We start from the raw sequence: 20,512 nt of genomic DNA, 5'->3' as shown, positions 1-20,512 counted from the left end.
AGAAGTTGAATTATTTTGTAGTTTTTTAGGGGACCTGCTGAGTGTAATAATAAAGATGTCCTAACTTTTAAAATTGCTGGTCCTCCTTAAAGATAGCTACTACAACGTGTACAAACTGGTACGCACTTCCAAAGGCCGCCATATAGTGTGCTATGTAGTTTTTCCTCTGCAGGGAATCTTACATGAAACGTACACATAATACTTTCATACAAAATAATTTCCCATTTATACTATATTTAGCAAGTGCAATACATACACCAAGTTTCCTGGAATTTGGCCTAAGTTTCTATGTAATATACATTTTTATTAGAAAACCAAAGCAGTGTAACAGACTGCATCATACATTGTCAAGAAGTCGCTAATATACATATGTATTATGGAAAGAACATAAAAAGATTATGAAAGCTATAGCATCAGGGAATGAGGTACAGAAACTTGTAGGGTGTAGGAACTCTCGTGCTAAGAAAGGGGGTTTAAATTAGCAACACCGTTGCATATTCCACACATCTAATTGGATGCAGTTGGTAGGCAAGCCTGTGCAAGCTCCATGGTTGGCAAACATTTAGAGGCCTCGATTTCAAAATAAAATAAATGTTTCCTAATATCTAATCAGTCAATGTTGGAGGCCCACCTTCAAGAGAGTCCATGATCCCATTGTCACCACATAACGGACAGAATAATCAAGGGCCCAATGCTGCCTTATTTTTCTAGGATATTATGCCCCTGGTTTTCACTTGCCTAGTAATATTTCATACTATAAACAGTCCTTTTTATATTGCATTTGTCAGAGAACTGGTATACATTCACTTTGATCTAACTCGGATGTGCAGGTTGCTTTATGTCACTTAATAGAGAAATCATATTTTTTAGTTTATTATTTGTACTGGATTTCTTTGTCCGTTATTCCCCTGAATGCTCTGTGGCATGGAGAGTTAGTTTGTTAACAGCCCCTGACCACATTTTGCATGTAGAGTTCACTGTTTCCATTTATTACATTATTCACACAACTGAATTTGGTGTACTCCTTCTTGTATGTAACACTGTATATTTAGAAGGTGGCCACATGTAGCGAGTAGTGCACTATGTGCGCTCTGATCTGTATTTTTTTTTTTTTTTTTATCATTGTTTTATTTTTTTATCTTGTGGAGTGGTGTCTTATGGAGTACCATTTTTTCTTGACTTTTAAAACGGATGGAGACTGATATTATGTTCCTATTTTATATGGGGTTTGTCACTGAATTCCTTTGTAGCCACTGAAATTCTAGCTTTTTTTTTTTTTCCCTTTCCAATTTAATGGTATAGATAAGCACATTCTATAAGATGTAAATTAGTCACTTTAATTTACGGTTTACTGCCTGTAAATTCCTCAGCTTCAAAACAAAGTTAGAAAACATTGTATGCATTTATCTGTAATGTTGTCCTGTTTTGTCATCTGTCAGGTTTCTCTGTTTTTCTCTGTAAAAATAAGCAACATGCACTTCCTATACTTGAGCCACTGGTTTTCTTTTTCATACGTGATATTAATGTTAAGTGATAAACATCCAACAAAATACATAAAATAATATTGCAAAGGAACACTACAAAGCTGTATTCCTAACAATATAGTGTCCCTTTCCCCGTGGAGCCCCCTTAAAAAGACTTAACCAGTTCCAGTACCAAGTTCCCTGGGCACCGGATCAGTCTCCTCCTCCTTCAAAGTGATTGTGAGGGGGGGACCTAATCATTGACGGATCCAGGGGGGGGGGCTCTCCTCTGCCGGCCCATGCAGGGCTGGCGCTATCCAAGCACCAGCCCTGCCGTTTGCCTTCACGTGATCAGTGATCTCCCTCCCAGGCCCACAGGCACATTGCCGGGCGGCCGGCAGGGGAGGGAGAGAGAACCCGGGGGAGCTATTACCTGCAGCTCCGCCGGGCTCTCCTCTCGCGAGCACGGAGTGTTACCATGGCAATACTCCGTTCTCGCAAGAGTGAACTCTAGCCTGAGCTGCAGGTTAGAGTTCACTCCCCCACTAGAACCACCAGGGACTGGAATAGAAAGCAGTGTCTCCCCCTCCCTCAGCAAAAGTAAAAAGGGAGGGGGGACTTTAGCTATATTTAGTTATTTTTTTTTGTTTTAATTATTAAATAATAACTATCTTTAATCTGCCCCCCATCCCCTCACACACTGCACCATACACAGCCCCCCCTTACATACACAGCCCCTCCCTTACATACGCAGCCCCCCCTTACATACACAGCCCCCCTTACATACACAGCGCCCCCCTTACATACACAGCGCCCCCCTTACATACACAGCGCCCCCCTTACATACGCAGCCCCTCCTTACATACGCAGCCCCTCCTTACATACGCAGCCCCCCTTTACATACGCAGCCCCCCTTTACATACGCAGCCCCCCTTTACATACGCAGCCCCCCTTTCATACGCAGCCCCCCCTTACACACGCAGCCCCCCCTTACACACGCAGCCCCCCTTACACACGCAGCCCCCCCTTACATACGCAGCCCCCCCTTACATACGCAGCCCCCCCTTACATACGCAGCCCCCCCTTACATACGCAGCCCCCCTTACATACGCAGCCCCCCTTACATACGCAGCCCCCCCTTACATACGCAGCCCCCCCTTACATACGCAGCCCCCCTTACATACGCAGCCCCCCTTACATACGCAGCCCCCCTTACATACGCAGCCCCCCTTACATACGCAGCCCCCCTTACATACGCAGCCCCCCTTACATACGCAGCCCCCCTTACATACGCAGCCCCCCTTACATACGCAGCCCCCCCTTACATACGCAGCCCCCCCTTACATACGCAGCCCCCCCTTACATACGCAACCCCCCCTTACATACGCAGCCCCCCTTACATACGCAGCCCCCCTTACATACGCAGCCCCCCTTACATACGCAGCCCCCCTTACATACGCAGCCCCCCTTACATACGCAGCCCCCCTTACATACGCAGCCCCCCTTACATACGCAGCCCCCCCTTACATACGCAGCCCCCCTTACATACGCCGCCCCCCTTACATACGCCGCCCCCCTTACATACGCCGCCCCCCCTTACATACGCAGCCCCCCCTTACATACGCAGCCCCCCCTTACATACGCAGCCCCCCCTTACATACGCAGCCCCCCCTTACATACGCAGCCCCCCCTTACATACGCAGCCCCCCCTTACATACGCAGCCCCCCCTTACATACGCAGCCCCCCCTTACATACGCAGCCCCCCCTTACATACGCAGCCCCCCTTACATACGCAGCCCCCCCTTACATACGCAGCCCCCCCTTACATACGCAGCCCCCCCTTACATACGCAGCCCCCCCTTACATACGCAGCCCCCCCTTACATACGCAGCACCCCCCTTACATACGCAGCACCCCCCTTACATACACTGCCCCAATACACACACAGACCACCATCCATACATATACACACACACAGCACCACTCACACACAAACACACTGCTCCCAATATACAAATTGCTACCCCATACATACACTACCCATCCATACACATACTGCGACCCTCACATACACTGCACCACACACACACACACACTACAGCCACTATCCCAGCAGACCCTGGGTAAGTTATCAAACGTTTTTTTTTTTTTTTTTTTAAACGGTTTGACTACTTACTCTGGGAGGGCACCACAGCAAATCCTGGCACCTAAACCACTACAGAAAGCTGTAGTGGTTATTGTGCCTGGATTGTTTCTTAAAATGATCTGCCAGTGCCCCTCCCGAGATTAGCTTCTGGATCCGCCACTGGACCTAATGCGCATGCACGGGGAGTGCTGCACAGGCATTTTTGCCTTCCCCAAAGGAAAGCATTGAATCAATGCTTTCCTATGGGGTTTTGTAAGACGCTGGGTATCCTCATGTAATGCCACTAAATTGCAATTTCTCTAAAGCTGCAATATTTTTAGCTTCTGGATTAAGGGGACATGGGCAGTGCACCCAGATCACTTCAATGAGCTAAAATGGTCCTGGTTCCTATAGTGTCCCTTTAATACTGTTCCTTTTTCCACTAACATACAAATAATGTAAAATTATTTTAGAAATACGTTTTTGACATGAGGCGTATCAATTAGTAAAGTTATGATATAAAAATGTATTGAGTTCACTCTTGAGGATGCAGAAGTCCTACTTATTTGTATAAATCTCATAAACCCCCATTGGAAACTTTGTAGCATGTGGTTGCCAAGACTGTGCCTAGATTTTTAGTAGTGTCTGGTTTTGGAGTAATCGTTAAATATTATACCAATAAGATAGCACATGACTTTCATGGGAATAGCAGCACAGTGGCAGGTCTACTGTTATTTAAAATAATAATAATAATAATTAGCTCTGAGTTTATACAAACATCTGCAGCTCTTTATTACATTTGATGCAAGAGCTCCAGCAGTATAGCCTAGCCTATTCTCCACCAAGCACCAATGTAAATGTGGCTTTTAGATTATCCCGGTTCAATGTCGGTAGTTTTGTAAGATGATCTCCATTACACAGATTCACTCTGTTACTAGATGTCCTTTTATTTTGGGCAACATCTATCTTTCAATGCAGTAGACGTTGTGCAGAGTGGATCGTGACAGTTCCTCTACACAATACGGAGATATTGAACTCTGCCAAGAATGAGGTAACTGATTTTCCCATTTCACTAATGCTCTTGAAGATGCATTCTCTGCTGTTTTGATTAGTGTTGCATTGCAGGTCAATCCCACAGCAAGAACGGTTATATTAGGTAAATTCTACCTCCTAAAAGACAGTGTTATAAAAAAAAAAAAAAAATTGTACAAAGAGAAACACTCATACACTCTACATAGAACATACCAGCTCACAATTTACTGCTTTTGGAAATTCAAAATTCTATAAAATTATTTTTTTAAAAAGTGCTGTTTCAAAAATGTCTTCCTGTGTCACAAGTTCTAGAATATAGAACAACTGGTATTAGCTGAAATAAATCAATAAATAAAACACATGTTTGACTAGGGATGGCTTGGCCGCAAAAACCACCACTCCATCATTCCTGTCACTTTGCTGCTGGTCATAATGATCTCTGATGTTTAAATATTGAGCGAAGTCAGATTTATTACAGAACTAAAGAAGACTCTGGTTTATCACTACGGCTCAGACAATTCTCATTCTAATTTATTTTATGGATTTGCGAATACATCTCCAGCAGAGCTGGGAATGTAGGAACATTTTGTAACACCTGTAAAATATATGTATGTAATCATTTTTTATATCAAATAATTGAAGCAATATGTTTCTCAGAGAGACAAGAGAAACCATCCGTATGGATAATTATACTCACAATCTTATGTAAGAGAACATTTGTATTTATTTTTTTAATCACCTAGGTGATTCCTGTTTTTGTCGAACAGCCGAGAAAGTACACCTACATTCCCCAGTTGGGAATGTAGGTGCTACTAGAATAAATTTTAAATGTGCCCATAACCTCACTTCCATTTAAAATGAATTGTATGAGCCTCCTTAGAAGCCTTATTACTGATATTCTATCAGAAAATGACCCTCTCACAAAATGCAAGCTTTTTAACTACATCTCATCTTGTGTATGTTGTAAACGTTCTTGCTATTGCAATGTTACACTCGCGATACTCTTAATATTTCTCTTACATTACAAAAAAGATGTCTCTATCTGTGCCAATTTTCCATATAATTTCTTTTGTGAATAGTCATTGTTGTAAGGCAAGTTTATTCTGGTAGTGCTATATGCTATCCTATCAACGAAAATATAAATGACAAGAAAATAACAATATTTTTTGAGTGTTAGTAATATATTTTAAACGTTATGCTCATAGTTGGAAGTAAAAAATCTAAAATAATGCCACATGAGCACCCACAGACCAATAAGCCCCCACTCTTTATTAAAAAGAATAAATAGACAGGACTACCTAATTGTTATTTATAAATGAGAAGCTGAGAGGTGGACTATTTGGGAAGCTATACCCATTGAAAAGCTGTGAGAGACCTTTTTTCCCCATCAACCACTTGATGGTAGATGTACAGCGGTATTTTTATCGTGTTTATTTCATCATGTGGAGAGATGTCCCTAGTATTGAATGCCCAAAAAAAATATTTCCATAAATGTATATCTGGCATCATGCGTTCATGAACCTGATATGTCTGATATGTAACTTGTATTAAGGCGAGAAATTAACACATAATTTAGCCTCGTCATAGTGCAATTTAACTTTGTTAGAATAGTTGATTCATTTTCGGGTTATGCAGCAGTTTCCTAATGTTTATGGAAGGATATCCAATGGTTGGTATTGGGAAGTTGTGTATTTTCTTTTCGAAGTGCTCCTAGCTGTTTTGTTTTTTGTGTGTGCATGATATTGTCTGAGGTCCCCAGTTACTCCAAGGTGATGGTTGGGGCCTTTGTTGATGAGTTTCTTCACCACTAGGGTCCCTTGTGAATTTAAGTCATAGAAGATTGTCTTCCATTGCGTATACTACAGTATTCTACTGTGTAGCTTAATAAAACGGTTTTAGTGTATAGATTGTGCCCCTATTGTCTCACTGCTCAATTCTCTGCCATTTATGAGTTAAATCTAGTTTGTTTCAGTTTCTGCAGCTCTAGTCACACCTCAGCTGCCTGTGACTCACATCCTGCATGGCAGAAATTATTTCATTTTCAATCAGATCTTAACCTACTTCACTCTTAACACTGTAAATGAAACATTAATCACATGCAGGAGGATACAGCAAGCTATTGACAGAGCTGGATATAAGAAATTCTAAATTAAACAGAATGTACTATGTTAAAGGAAATTTAAACATTAGATGACTTTATTTATTTATTTTTTAATTCTTTATTTTGGTGCAATTTTGCATAACACAGACACATATATGTTGCCACGACATCATAAACAGGTAAAAACTTAATACGTAACAGCAAGTCATTGTCAGGTATGGCAGGCTAGCATGTTGCACATTTTTAAAATATGGTGGTCTGTTCGGTCTTATCGAGTTGGCCATCATATGGGACAATTACTCCTCGCTATGCGTGGTGCAGAAAAGCTGTGTGCCAGTGGGGTCTGCTAGGCCCTGTTCTCATGATTTTGGGGGTGATTGTTGGTGACACAGGTGCCGGTTTTTGGATGTGGGTTATGTACGTGACTCATTGGGCCCTGACAGACGTGGTTAAGCCCAGGTTAAGGCCCATCGCCTAATCGTCCTGGGATATTAGTGCTTGATGGGGCTTCGCAGCTATAATACCTCCATCTAGCAAGGAAGATGTAGCTCCTTTGGGTGTCTAGTGTAATGTCTAGGTTATTTCCTTCTCTAGTGAGCTCTAGTGAGTAGGGCGAAAGTGGTATGGGTCCTGGGGGTTGGTCCTAATGTACTGCTTGGATTTTTTTGTCTATTAATTGAAACCCACCATATTCCTGCTTTCTCTACCCTTGGGCTATGGGGGGTGGGAGGGGAGTAAACAGATCCCATTGCAGGCCCCTTGTGAGTCAGTTAAGCGTCTCGGCGATGTAGGGCGGGTGAGATACTACCTCTACACATTGGTGTTTATGTACAATATATCAGCTGGTAACAAACTTGCAAAACATATTTAAAATAAATCACATGTAGGACTCTGCAGCATGAGCTGGTCAGGGACAGCGAGCTTTTCAGGTTCAAAAAGATAAGTCCTGCACTCACTCCCATCACTACTGGGCCGGCAGCAATGACTACAGTACACATCAGCCCCAATATATAGTAAAAATCAAAGAAAAAGTTACCTGCGCTCTCTCCTTAATCCCTATGTATATTTAGACAAATGGAGGTCATTTAGTTGCTCCAATAGCAGGCGGGTCTTCCCTCCAATGGTCATTGGAGCAACTAAATGACCTCCATTTGTCTAAATATACATAGGGATTAAGGAGAGAGCACAGGTAACTTTTTTCTTTTCTTTGAGCTTTTCAGGTTGTTAGTCTCTTGTCTCTTCTGGGCTCAAATGTCGGTATTTCAGCAACAGTCCAAGAGTGAGTGCTCGGTAGTCCTTGGTTAGGGGTATTTCGCGATGATAAGCCCAGTGCTGCTAGTAGAGCAGGAGCTTCTGCCGGTTCTGTGGCTTTGTAAGACTTTAGTGATCCACATTGATCTCGGTGTCGCCCATTGATAGGTCAGGCATTCCTTTTGTAGAGTCTTCGCAGGGGCTGCATAGATTTTCTCTACAGCAGGGTAGCTCTCCTTAGATCCTGGAAGAAGGAAATTTGGCGTGCTTCGAAGTCGTATGGTGACTTCCCTTTTACTGCAGCTAGCAGGCACATCTTGTTTGATATCATTTGGCATCTGAGTATAATTTTGCGTGGTGCAGTTGCTGGGGAGTGTGGGGACTTGGCGTTTCTGTACACCCCATCAAAGGTGAAGTGTTTGGCTTGTCTCGCCGGCAGGAGGGAAGTCTCCAACCTTCTTATGAAGTGTGGTAGTTGTTCCATAGGTATTGACTATCTTTATATTCTTCCTCCAGCCTCTGTCATCTAGCGTGGTCACCTGTCTGCTGGGTTCGCTCTGCGCTGCCTGTAGCTGTTGTACCTTGTCATCCAGTACCTTCAGGCCTTGTTTTAGGTAGAGTACATCTTCCTCAGTGACCTGGGTGCGCACTGTGATGGCCTGTACCTCAGGATTGAGAGCCGCCAGATCCGCTTCCCACATTTTTCTGAGGTTGTGTTGGAGGCCGGTGAGCATGTCCTGGATTTCTTGCTTTGTTGCGGGAGCTGTTCTCTGTGCGTAAAGCCCCTTAATTCGTCAGCGCTGGGCTCCGAGGTGAGACCATGCAGTCAGATTGTGAGATCTCCTGTGAGGCCGGCACCGGTGTTTGTGTAGAGTATTGCAGCATCTGGCCAATATCGTGCTGCGTCCTGGTGGTGGTTGCGGGTGTTTTTTGGGATCTTCTGCCCATGTCACTGGCCAGGTGCGAGTTGGACAACAGTGCTGTTAGGCCTGGCTCACTCCACACCCATAAGCCTCTGGGGGTTACGAGAGCTGTCTGCTCACGCGGTAGGTTTTTCTTGCCCGGAGTGAGAACAAAAAAGGCATCGGCAGCTTCAGGACGGCGTTCTGCAGCTATGTATGCCCTTGTGTCAGCAGTTTGCGGTAAGATGCCGCCAGTATTTAGTGGATTACAATTTTGGCTCTCAGAGCTTTGAAATATGGCGTCTATTCGGATGTGCTATTAGGCTCCGCCCCCTAGATGACTCTTTACAGGAAGTGTTTAGGAGACTGTGTATGTCACGTGCAGGGAGGTGTGGTTAGGGCTGCATAAACAAAGTGATTTAACTCCTCACGTGCAGATAATTGAGCATTGAGACTGCAGGGGCATGAACTACACAACAAAACTGCTTCATTAAGCTAACATTGTTTTTGTGCCTTTTGTGTCCCTTGAATATTTGTGTGGAGTTCAACATCTGCACTTTTATTATGGCCAATAGCATGAATCAATATATCTTGTGCTTCAGGTTCTGGTTGTAGTTTTAGTTGTTGATGTAGAAGAACTGGGTTGTAATTTACGTGGTCTGTTTGCATGTCTGGCAAGAGACGTCAGGATTCCCATGATTGGCAAATGATTAGTGGTTTATGTCAAATCCCTCCACTGCTTCTCTATTCTCTTTCAGCAGGCTAACTGCTGGAGAGGCCCTCACAGATTATCTGTTAAAGACTCTGCCAGAAATGAATTATTAATTGGTTAGATCAGTTTCTACAATATTGCATTGTACAAACGGTTTCAAACAGAAATTTAATTAAGCTCATGATTTAATAATGATACTTAAATGAGAATAAAACGTTGAGCATAAAGTTTATATGTAATCATACAGTATACGGTTGTTGAAAGGCATTCAGGAAAGTCTTGTATAACTATGAATTTTAATAAACTGGGCATTTTTTTCCCCTTAAATATGTATTTAAAATAAGTTTATACCGTGTAATACAAAGATATATGAACAAAGTACACGTGTACAGTAGAGAATAATAACTTGGGTCGAGTACACCCCACACAAGTGATGGACCCCTGCCATTCTTCATCAAAATCCAGAACACAAAAATACTCAGTGTGGATATATACAGAGTCCCTGTCCACCCAGGATATTTAAACTTTTGATTCTTACATAGCAGCACAGGATAAAACCGTGATTGACATGAAAAGTAGACCCATGCAACTTTTGATATATGCAGCTTAATCCCATCCAAAGAGCTGCTACGGTACAGTCGGGAGCATGAAGGTTGGCCTAGTTGGCCTACGCCACCTTACGTATTCTGCAGTGAAGACATCCGTACTTCTAATTTGATCCTAATAATATCCCCTGTACCAATGACATCCAAATTTCTCAATTAAAAGTGATAGTCATTGAGCTGGTAACCAGAGTGTACTTTGCTGATGGTTTCTAAAGTGCATGCTGACAGGGGTTAGACACACCACAAGCATGATCACAATGAGCACCGTTCAACAGGCATATTCATTTAAAAGTTGCCCCTTTAATAGAAATTTATGATAATGGCAATATGCAATGTCACGTATTTTAATAACATGGGTCACTGTGCAATTTTGGTATTTGTCCTATTTTGGAATTAGTCTAATTTACAACCACCTCAGGAATAAAATTTGATTTTAGGTTCTATTTTGTCTCTCCAACCATGCTTTGCAATGTGTTTGCCACATCTGTGATCCTCAGAAGTAGAAGTTTGTAATATGATTTTATATATACACTGAACAAAAATTATTAATGCAACACATTTGTATTTGCCCCCATTTTTCATGAGCCTAACTCAAGATCTGACTTTTTCTATGTACACAAAAGGCCTATTTTTTTATTTTTTTTCCAAATATTGTTCACAAATCTACCTAAATCTGTGTTTGTGAGCACTTCTCCTTTGCTGAGATAATCCATCCACCTCCCAGGTGTGGCATGTCAAGATGCTGATTAGACAGCATGATTATTGCACAGGTGTGCCTTAGGCTGGCCACAATAAAAGGCCAATCTAAAATGTGCAGTTTTATCACACAGCACAATGCCACAGATGTTGCAAGTTTTGATGGAGTGTGCAATTGGCATTTCTGAATTGAATGTGCATTTCTCTACCATAAGCCATCTCCAAAGGCGTTTCAGAGAATTAGGCAGTATATCCTACCGGCTTCACAACCGCAGACCACATGTAAACCACACCAGCCCAGGACCTCCACATCCAGCATCTTCACCTCCAAGATCGTGAGACCACCCACCCAGACGGCTGCTGCAACAATTGGTTTGCATAACCAAAGCATTTCTGCACAAACTGTCAAAAACCGTCTCAGGGAAGCTCATCTGCATGCTTGTCGTCCTCATTGGGTTCTCGACCTGAGTGCAGTTCGTAACCGTAACCGACTTGAGTGGGCAAATGCTCACATTCGTTGGCGTCTGGCACTTTGGAGAGGTGTTCTCTTCACGGATGAATCCTGGTTTTCACTGTACTGGGCAGATGGCAGACAGCGTGTATGGCGTCATGAGGGTGAGCGGTTTGCTGATGTCAACGTTGTGGATCGAGTGGCACATGGTGGCGGTGGAGTTTTGGTATGGGCAGGTGTATGTTATGGACAATGAACACAGATGCATTTTATTTATGGCATTTTGAATGCACAAAGATACCATGATGAGATTCTGAGGCTTATTGTTTTGCCATTTATCCACGACCATCACCTCATGTTGCAGCATGATAATGCACGGCACCAAGTTGCAAGGATCTGTACACAATTCCTGGAAGCTGTCCCAGTTCTTGCATGGCCAGCATTCTCACCGGACACGTTTTGGGATGCTCTGGATCAGCGTATACAACAGCGTGTTCCAGGTCCTGCCAATATCCAGCAACTTCGTACAGCCATTGAAGAGGAGTCGACCAACATTCCACAGTTCACAATTAACAACCTGATCAACTCTATGCGAAGGAGATGTGTTGCACCTTGTGAGGTAAATGATGGTCACACCAGATACGGACTGGTTTTCGGACCCTCCCAATACAGTAAAACTGCACATTTTAGAGTGGCCTTTTATTGTGGTCAGCCTAAGGCACACCTGTGCACCTAATCATGCTATCAGCATCTTGATATGCCACACCTGTGAGGTGGATGGATTATCTCGGCAAAGGAGATGTGCTCACTAACACAGATTTAGACAGATTTATGAACAATATTTGAAAGAAATAGGTCTTTTGTGTACATAGAAAAAGTCTTAGCTCTTTGAGTTCAGCTGATGAAAAATGGGGCAAAAACCAAAATGTTGCTTTTATAATTTTGTTCAGTGTGTGTGTATATATAAATGATTTAGCTGGGTTACTTTGTAAGTCAAAACCTTCCTCTGGGGAAGGATATAAATACACCAGTAACAAATTCCATCTTTTCTTTTACTGCAAACAGTGTTTTGAAGCCCTAATTAGGTCTGATTTTTTATTTTTTTTTATGTCTAAAAATGTTATGCACAGAACAGAAAAGCATGCCTTTAAATATTCTCTTTTAGCTGAGTGACATGGAAGGGTTTCATTCAGATCTATGTAATTGAAATTCATTCTCCCCTTTTGTTTCTAAATTTGTAAATAGAAATAGAATTGTTAATTTGAGTTACTTATTGCGTAAATTCTGTTCATGTGATGCATTATGTTAATAATGCATTTTCTGTATTCCTTCAGACATTCTGTACGTAGGCCCTAGATGGTGTATATATTATGATATTTGGCTTTTTTTAAGTTGCAGTGCAATACTTAATAAATAACACTGCGATCTTTTGTTTGTTGTGTTTTTATTCTAAATTCCAGATGGTCTTTAACTATAACTTAATAGCCGTAAAGAATAACGTCTGTCATACTTAGTGGTACTGTCTGCTTTTGCGCATAATTTTCTGCATAAGTTAGGATTTTCTAGCTGGTTTTTAACACATTTAAAATACTAACCATGCACTGACTATTACTAAGACTGTGAATTTTTATTTATAAACTATGAATTGTGGACACCTGACGAGAACTGTGACCATTACAAAACGTTTCAAAGTTGGCTATTTATGGTCGAACTTGACTATTTCGGCCTAGAATGTGAAATTCTTTGGTCAATTATCTACATTTACCTTATGTATCGTATATATGATTTTTGTCATTGACGTTTTAATTCTTATTTTAAGATTAACTATCATTTTTTTTTTTTTTTTTATTCTTTATTTTTGTTGTGCAGGTGATTACAGATTGATTCAGTGACGCCACAACAGCGTTAGCTTTGACATTGTAATGATAACAGTGGCATAAAAGACATTGCATATTTTTATAATGTTAACAAATCTAAACTATGCAACACGTTGCAAGGTGATATTCCGGGTATACAGATTGATTCAGTGACGCCACCCCGGCGTAAATTTTGATATAGTAACGATATCAGTGGCATAAAAGACGCTGTACATTTTTATAATGGTAACAAACCATAACTATTCAATACGTTACAAGGTGAGATTACGGGTAAACAGATTGATTCAGTGACGCCCCAACAGTGTATGCCTTGACATTGTAACGATATCAGTGGCCTAAAAGACGTTGTACATTTTTATAATTTTAACAAACCTAAATTATCCAATACGTTGGAAGGTGGGATTACGGGTAAACAGATTGATTCAGTAACGCCCCAACAGCGTAAATTTTGATATTGTAATGATACCAGTGGCATAAAAGATGTTGCACAGTTTTATAATGTTAACAATCCTAAACTATCCAATACGTAGCAAGGTGAGGGTAGGGGTAATAAGGTGTGATGGGTGTGCGTGCGTGTAGGGTATGTGGGGCCGCCCAGGTTACAGGTGTTGTTCGTGTGTAGGCCTACTTCGTTTTTGCGTCAATGAGTTAACGGTTAAGTCTTCTGCTCCACAATAGTTATGTGAGACCATACATTAACAAGTACTAACATGGCTTAAGCAATACCGTGTTATGGTACTTTTTAGCAGTAAACCAAAATGTTTAAATGTCTATCTGTTCCTGTCCAAATCAATAAAATTGAATTGCGTATATACGCTGAAGTAATTAAGTCTGACACACAAGGTTCAGGTTAAAGTAACTTCGAGAAAATTTATTGGCAAGTGATTAAAAAGCGGACGCGCAGGCCCTTTTAAGAGACATTTTACGTCATCATTGATTATTAGAATATCAGCAAATAAACATCATTAATTGGATTAATTGTTAAGTGTCGGGATTAGTGTCCACCTATCAATATTATTAATTGGCTCAAAAACTAAGTGGTTAGTCCCGTGTCCACCCACCAAGAGGTGGGATTGTTCTGGACACGGGTGGGGGACAAGGGGGTCTTGAGCGTCATTTTACACGGTCGGTGATCTCAGGCCTCGTGGCCAGGTGCAAGGTCTCTTATGAATAGAACTTTTCATTACTACTGTGTTCTCATGGCCTTCAAATTATACTATGTTGCAAATCTAAGGAAAAGTCAGCAATTCCGGTGTTAATCATGTCTTTATAGAAAATACAGTCTTTGTCTATTGTATTAGATGTGTTGGGAAATTCTGTCATGTAAGGTAGTTTTAAAATGAACAAGTTAGGTTATGAGGACAAAATGGAGGATTGAAGAAGTCAGGTTAGGAGGACAAAATGGAGGATTGTCACAGTATAAAGTTAAAATGGAGTTAGTGCAATAATTCAATACAAGTACAATAAGGATTTTTTAATAATCCCACATCAGTCCCCCCTATGAAATGTTAGATTCTAAGAGATAAAACTTTATTAAGTTAGTACCAGGAAGACGTGTTAACCCAAAGGCACAGAAACCCTGTGGCCGCTAGCTAGGTGTTAATGCAAAGTGCAAGACTGTCCCTAGATCTGACCCTGATAGGCTAACTCATCCGTCAGTATGGCTCTCGAACACTTCACACCCATGGGTGTCCCATGGCAGCTAACCCACCACTTCTCCACACGGGGCCTTTACCATTCACTGACAGATGCTGTCCCTAAGCTAGTCCCTTCCTAGAATTCCTGCACTTTATCAACAAAAGGGATTGTTTGCAGCGGCAGACAGGGTGAGTTGATGTCTTGGAAATCTTGGTCATCAACTTCGAGATGGGTGAAAGTGGGTGCCGCTTGGTCAACAGTCTTCATGAGGGATTTTCTCAGACATGGGAGGATACAACAAAAGAGAAGAGCAAAGATAAAAAGAAAATTTAGTATAGCCATACCAATATGCATTAAAGCCTTTTGCCATCCTGTCATCCAACCAAACCATCTTTCCCAGGGATCTTGTATCCCAGAATTCCTTTTTAACTCTATAGACAGGTCATTTAATTTCTCTATGGCTAATGTAACTTTACCATTAGGGCCTGTGTTTTCTGGGATATAGGTACAACATGTCAAGGTGTCGGGCAAAATTTTACAAACCCCTCCTTTTTCGGCTAAGATCATATCTAGGGCCATTCTATTCTGGAAAGCCATTTGGGATGTGGCCTGTAACTGTTCGGCCAATCCCTGGAGGGCGTCTCTGGTATAATTAACAAAACGCTGTTGATTATAATAAATGTAATTTATCCAATTTAAATTCTTGTTTGTGGTAACTATGGCAAAAAGTGATTCAAATCCTGCAGCAACTTCATCTCTTGCTTTAAATTCATTGGGCACCCCCCTAGGCACCCCAATGGCATCAATATAAACATGAGGATCAAAACTTCCTTTTACTGGGGCTTCACGCTTAACCTTAGTGTGCCTGGACTCATGGGTGACGAGGTGTGTATCAGAGATGATATGTATGGGCATAATGGCTTTAGCCAAAGTACACTCCCCCCACCACTCCTTGTCCATCCTGGATCTTAGCTGTAAATCCCCACACAACCAGTAGATATCCCCTAATGACCTGGTGTGAAACTGCAACAGGTTCATAGAGACACTCCTGTAGGTAGCACAATACCCCTTAGAGAAGTTACCCAAGAATTTACCAATTCCATCATAATTAGCATAACAAGTGTAATTACCTTTATACACGGTAATACCATCTGGGGGTTTGACATCCTTGGTTAGGAGAGGATACTCCTTTGTCCATGCAATACATATGGACCTGTTAAAATCATAGTGATAGGCAAAAAGGCTTAAAACACATTCCTCTACATCTACTGGCAGGATTAGAGGTACAGTACCCAGGTGAGGCCGGGCACCGCCACACACATAGCATGCAGTCTTATTATGCTTATTAGCATTATATTTCATCCATTCTAACCATAAATTTACATCATTAAAACCTGTTTCAGCGGCCATGGTATCTTCAAAGGTGGGGTTAGCAATGGCCATCATGTCTTGGAAGGTCTGGATATGAGGTTTTAATGGGTTAGGGACCATATGGGTGTCCCCTTGCCACTCAGAAGAGTTGCACATATCTTTTAGGAAGAAATGCCCTAATTTACGGTAGGAACCCTTTTTCCAATACATTCCCATCACATACTGGTCTGCATCCGTTGGGCTTGGATGCTCAATGTTAAGGATTAATTTCATTGGTGTACCCCCCCCAGGCTTTCTCAAAGTCATTTTCTGAAGAAGGGATCTACCTTGATCATCTACTTTGGATAAGGCACTTTTTGGTTTGTAACCCCAGGCAGGCCCGGCATTCCATCCCGCCGCCCCCCAATGATTACAATTGTGCCCCCATTGCTTGTCAACTACACAAACATATGGGTCTTTTGAATGAGGGATATCTCTGTAGATACTCTGGATTTGTGATGTGGGGAATGGGCATTCTACGATATCACAATAATCAAAGGTGTAAGTAGCCACATGGGTGCATGATGAATTGTACCAGAAGGTATACCCACTAATATCTTTGGTGATGGCTACTTGTTGGGCCTTTATGAGGCTAATTAAGGAGAAGGTGTACCAGAGGTACATGCTTGTGCGGTATCTGCTTCCTCGGGGGCTGGGGATTTCTTGCAGTGGGAAGCGTGGATCCAATTTGGCCTACCGGCCAGTTTGACGGAAGTTGCGGTAATCAGGAGAACTTGGAATGGACCGTCAAATCTTGGTTCCAGGGTATTTTTCCGCACAAACTTCTTGACCAGAACCCAATCTCCGGGAAGCAGGTTATGGGTACCTGTATCCAATTCGGGATCTGGAATTGAAGAGAAAACTTGGGCATGTATTTTGTTCAAGGCACTTGCAAGTTCAGTTACATAATCTACTAACACATCTGATTGGAGCTGTAACTGCTGCGGATAATAACAACCTAGTCTGGGTGCTGTCCCAAATAGAATCTCATATGGGGACAGTGAATGCTTCCCTCTAGGTGTGTGCCTAACACTAAATAAAGCTATTGACAGGCTTTCTGGCCAGGGCATTTTCGTTTCTTGTGACATTTTTAACATTCTGGCTTTTAGAGTGCCATTCATGCGCTCTACTTTACCACTACTTTGTGGGTGGTAAGGGGTGTGGAAGGCTAGGGTCACCCCTAGAGCAGTCCAAATTTCTTTAGTCACTGTTGCTGTAAAGGCTGGGCCTTGATCACTTTCAATGACTTCTGGGAGTCCGAACCTACATACTATCTCTGTAAGTAGGCGTCTTGCGGTTGTTTTTGCAGTGATATTGGCCACTGGGTAGGCCTCTGGCCATCCTGAGAACATGTCCACTATGACTAGTGCATATTCATGGGGCCCGCTCTTGGGCATTTGGATGTGGTCAATTTGAATTCGCTGGAAGGGGTACATGGGCTTTGCCAGGTGTTTTGCAGGCACCTTGATTGGTCTTCCTGGATTGCATTTGGCGCAAATGACACAGGCCTTACAGAAGCTGCTGATCAATGTTGTGATTCCGGGTGCTTCATAATACTTCTGTATGAGGGCGGCCATCAATTCCTTTGACAGGTGTGCAGGCCCATGTGCCCATTGGACAACTGCTGGATATAAATTTTTTGGAAGACAAAATTTGAAGTTGTTGTAATATACTCCGTCCTTTTGGACAGCTCCTTTCTTTTTCCATTTCTGGATTTCTTCAGGAGTGACTGCAGCTTGCTGTTCTCGCAAAATTCGCAAATCAGTAGGAAGAGTTTGCAGAGCAAAAATAGGGACTTCTTCTTCTTCTTGTCCGGACACTTCTTCATCCACTTCCTGCAGATCCCTGGCTGCTAGCTTGGCAGCCTGATCAGCCAAATGGTTGCCCTTTGCTTCATCTGTATCCAATTTCCCATGGGCCTTCACCTTCAAAACGGCCACTTCTTTAGGGAGTAGGAGGGCATCCATTAGCTCCTTGATTGCAGTACTATGCTTGACTGGTGTACCGGCGGTGGTAAGAAATCCTCTTGTCTTCCAGATTAGGCCGAAGTCATGTGCCACGCCCAGGGCATATCTTGAATCTGTATAGATGTTGGCACGTTTTCCTTCGGAAATTTTGCATGCTGAAGTCAGAGCCTGTAATTCAGCTTCTTGCGCAGACATTGCTGGTGGTAAGGATGATGATTTGATAACTTCATCTGTTGTGGTTACGGCATATCCTGTATGATATCTTCCTTCTTCATCAGCATATCTTGAGCCGTCCACAAACAGGGTAAAATCTGGATCTTGTAATGGATTCTCATGCACAGTTGGTAGGTGCACTGTCTCCATTTTCATCTGTTCAAAACAGTCATGAGGTGTTTCGGGGTCATAATCATTCACTATGACCAGATCTTGAAATTCTCTTTCTAGGAAGTGGCGTGGCCATGCTTCCAGAAGGTCAGTTGTTGGGTATTTGGCAATACCATTTTCCTGTAGCTGTTCTTCATCCATGGTGGCCCACAACTTTGCCATGGGCCCAAGATCATTCCATGACCTTGTCTTCAATTTGGTAACAGGAATATGTGGGATAGCAGTATCCCAATGGCGGTAGAGGTAGTTAAGTTGTTGAGGTAGTTGGACCAAGACCATGCTATTGCCTTCAGAGTCACAATAGAAATCTTGAGCAGTGAGCTTCACATCAGTCCAGTGGTAAAGCTCATCTTCATAGCAAGGTTCGGGAGTAATGTTTGTTTTGTACCACATGGTACAGAAGGCGTAATCTGGGCCTTCACAGAGAGGCTTCTCATCTTCATAGAATGTCAAATGTGGATGCATGACTTTCTTGATACATCCACAAAGCAAGTAAATGTAGGTTTCATCCGTGATAAATCCATAATAGATACCCCCCTCAGGGAGTGGAAGAAGAGTGGATGGGTTAAGAACTTGACATCTTTGGATGGAAATGTTGTCAGGTAGAAGAAGATGGCACTGGAGGCGTAGGTGTCTGGCTGGAGACACGTGTTTGAGCTGGACTTGGTTGATGATGGCAGAAATGTCATGAGGGGCCAAAACAACCAGAGGGTGGCCAAGGACCAGGTCTGAGGTTCTTTCTATGAGCTCTCTTGCAGCAAAAAACAGCCCTGAGACAGGAAGGAGTCCCTCTGGCCACAATGTCCAGTTGACATGAGAAATATCCAATAGGCCTCTGGCGGCCTTTTAAGTCATTAGTTTGGGTGAGAACTCCTGTTGCGTGGCCTTGTCTTTCAGAGACAAATAATTTGAAAGGTTTGGAGTAGTCAGGTAGGCCCAAGGCAGGAGCAGAAGCAATGGCACGTTTGAGAGCATTGAAATTGTCCAGAGCTTCATTAGTCAAACAGAAAGGGTCAGACTTAAGTGCGTCATAGAGAGGTTGCATGAGCAGGGAGGCTTCTGGGATCCATGCTCTGCAGTAGGAAATGAGGCCTAGGAAGGCATGGAGAGATTTTGAAGTCCTTGGAGTTGGAATATCCAGTACAGCTCTTACCCGGTCCCGAGTAAGATGTCTGGTACCTTGAGATAGGCAATGTCCAAGGAAAATTACTGAGGGTTGGCAGAATTGTAACTTGATGAGCGAAGCTTTGCATCCTTGTTCTGCCAAATAACAAAGAAGACTAATTGAGCACTTTTCAGTAGTGGGTATATCATCTCCACAGAGCAGCAAATCATCCACATACTGGAGCAGAACAACTTCTGGGTGCTCAGCTTGCCATGGGTCAAGGATGGTGGCCATGGCCTTTGCAAATTGACTTGGAGAATTTTGTGCCCCTTGGGGCATGACAGTCCAGGTATACTGTTGCATCTCATGGGTGAAAGCAAACAGGTATTGGCAGGATGGGTCCAGTGGGACACTGAAAAAGGCATTTGCTAGGTCAATGACTGTGAAAATTTTTGCAGATGGTGGGACTCCAGAGAGCAGAGTATGGGGATTTGGTACAAGAGGGGTGTCCAGGACAGTGGCTTCATTGACAGCACGGAGATCCTGAACCATCCTGTACTTCTCTGGCTCACCTTTTGGAGTTTTCTTTTTCACAGGAAATAGTGGGGTATTGCATTCAGATTTACATTTTACCAAGGCACCCTTCTCCAAGAGGGCCTTGATCTGGGTAGAAATGGCTGCTGCCTGTGCTGGTTTTAAAGGATATTGTGGTTTTCTTGGTAACTTAGCTCCTGGGATAAGCTTTACCACCACAGGGGGAACATTTAGGTGACCTATGTCCTCTGGGCCTGA

This window comes from Pelobates fuscus, chromosome 9 (assembly GCF_036172605.1).
Source record: "Pelobates fuscus isolate aPelFus1 chromosome 9, aPelFus1.pri, whole genome shotgun sequence".
Lineage (NCBI taxonomy): Eukaryota > Metazoa > Chordata > Amphibia > Anura > Pelobatidae > Pelobates > Pelobates fuscus.
The sequence above is the reverse complement of the archived record's forward strand: the minus strand, read 5'-3'. Positions refer to the sequence as shown.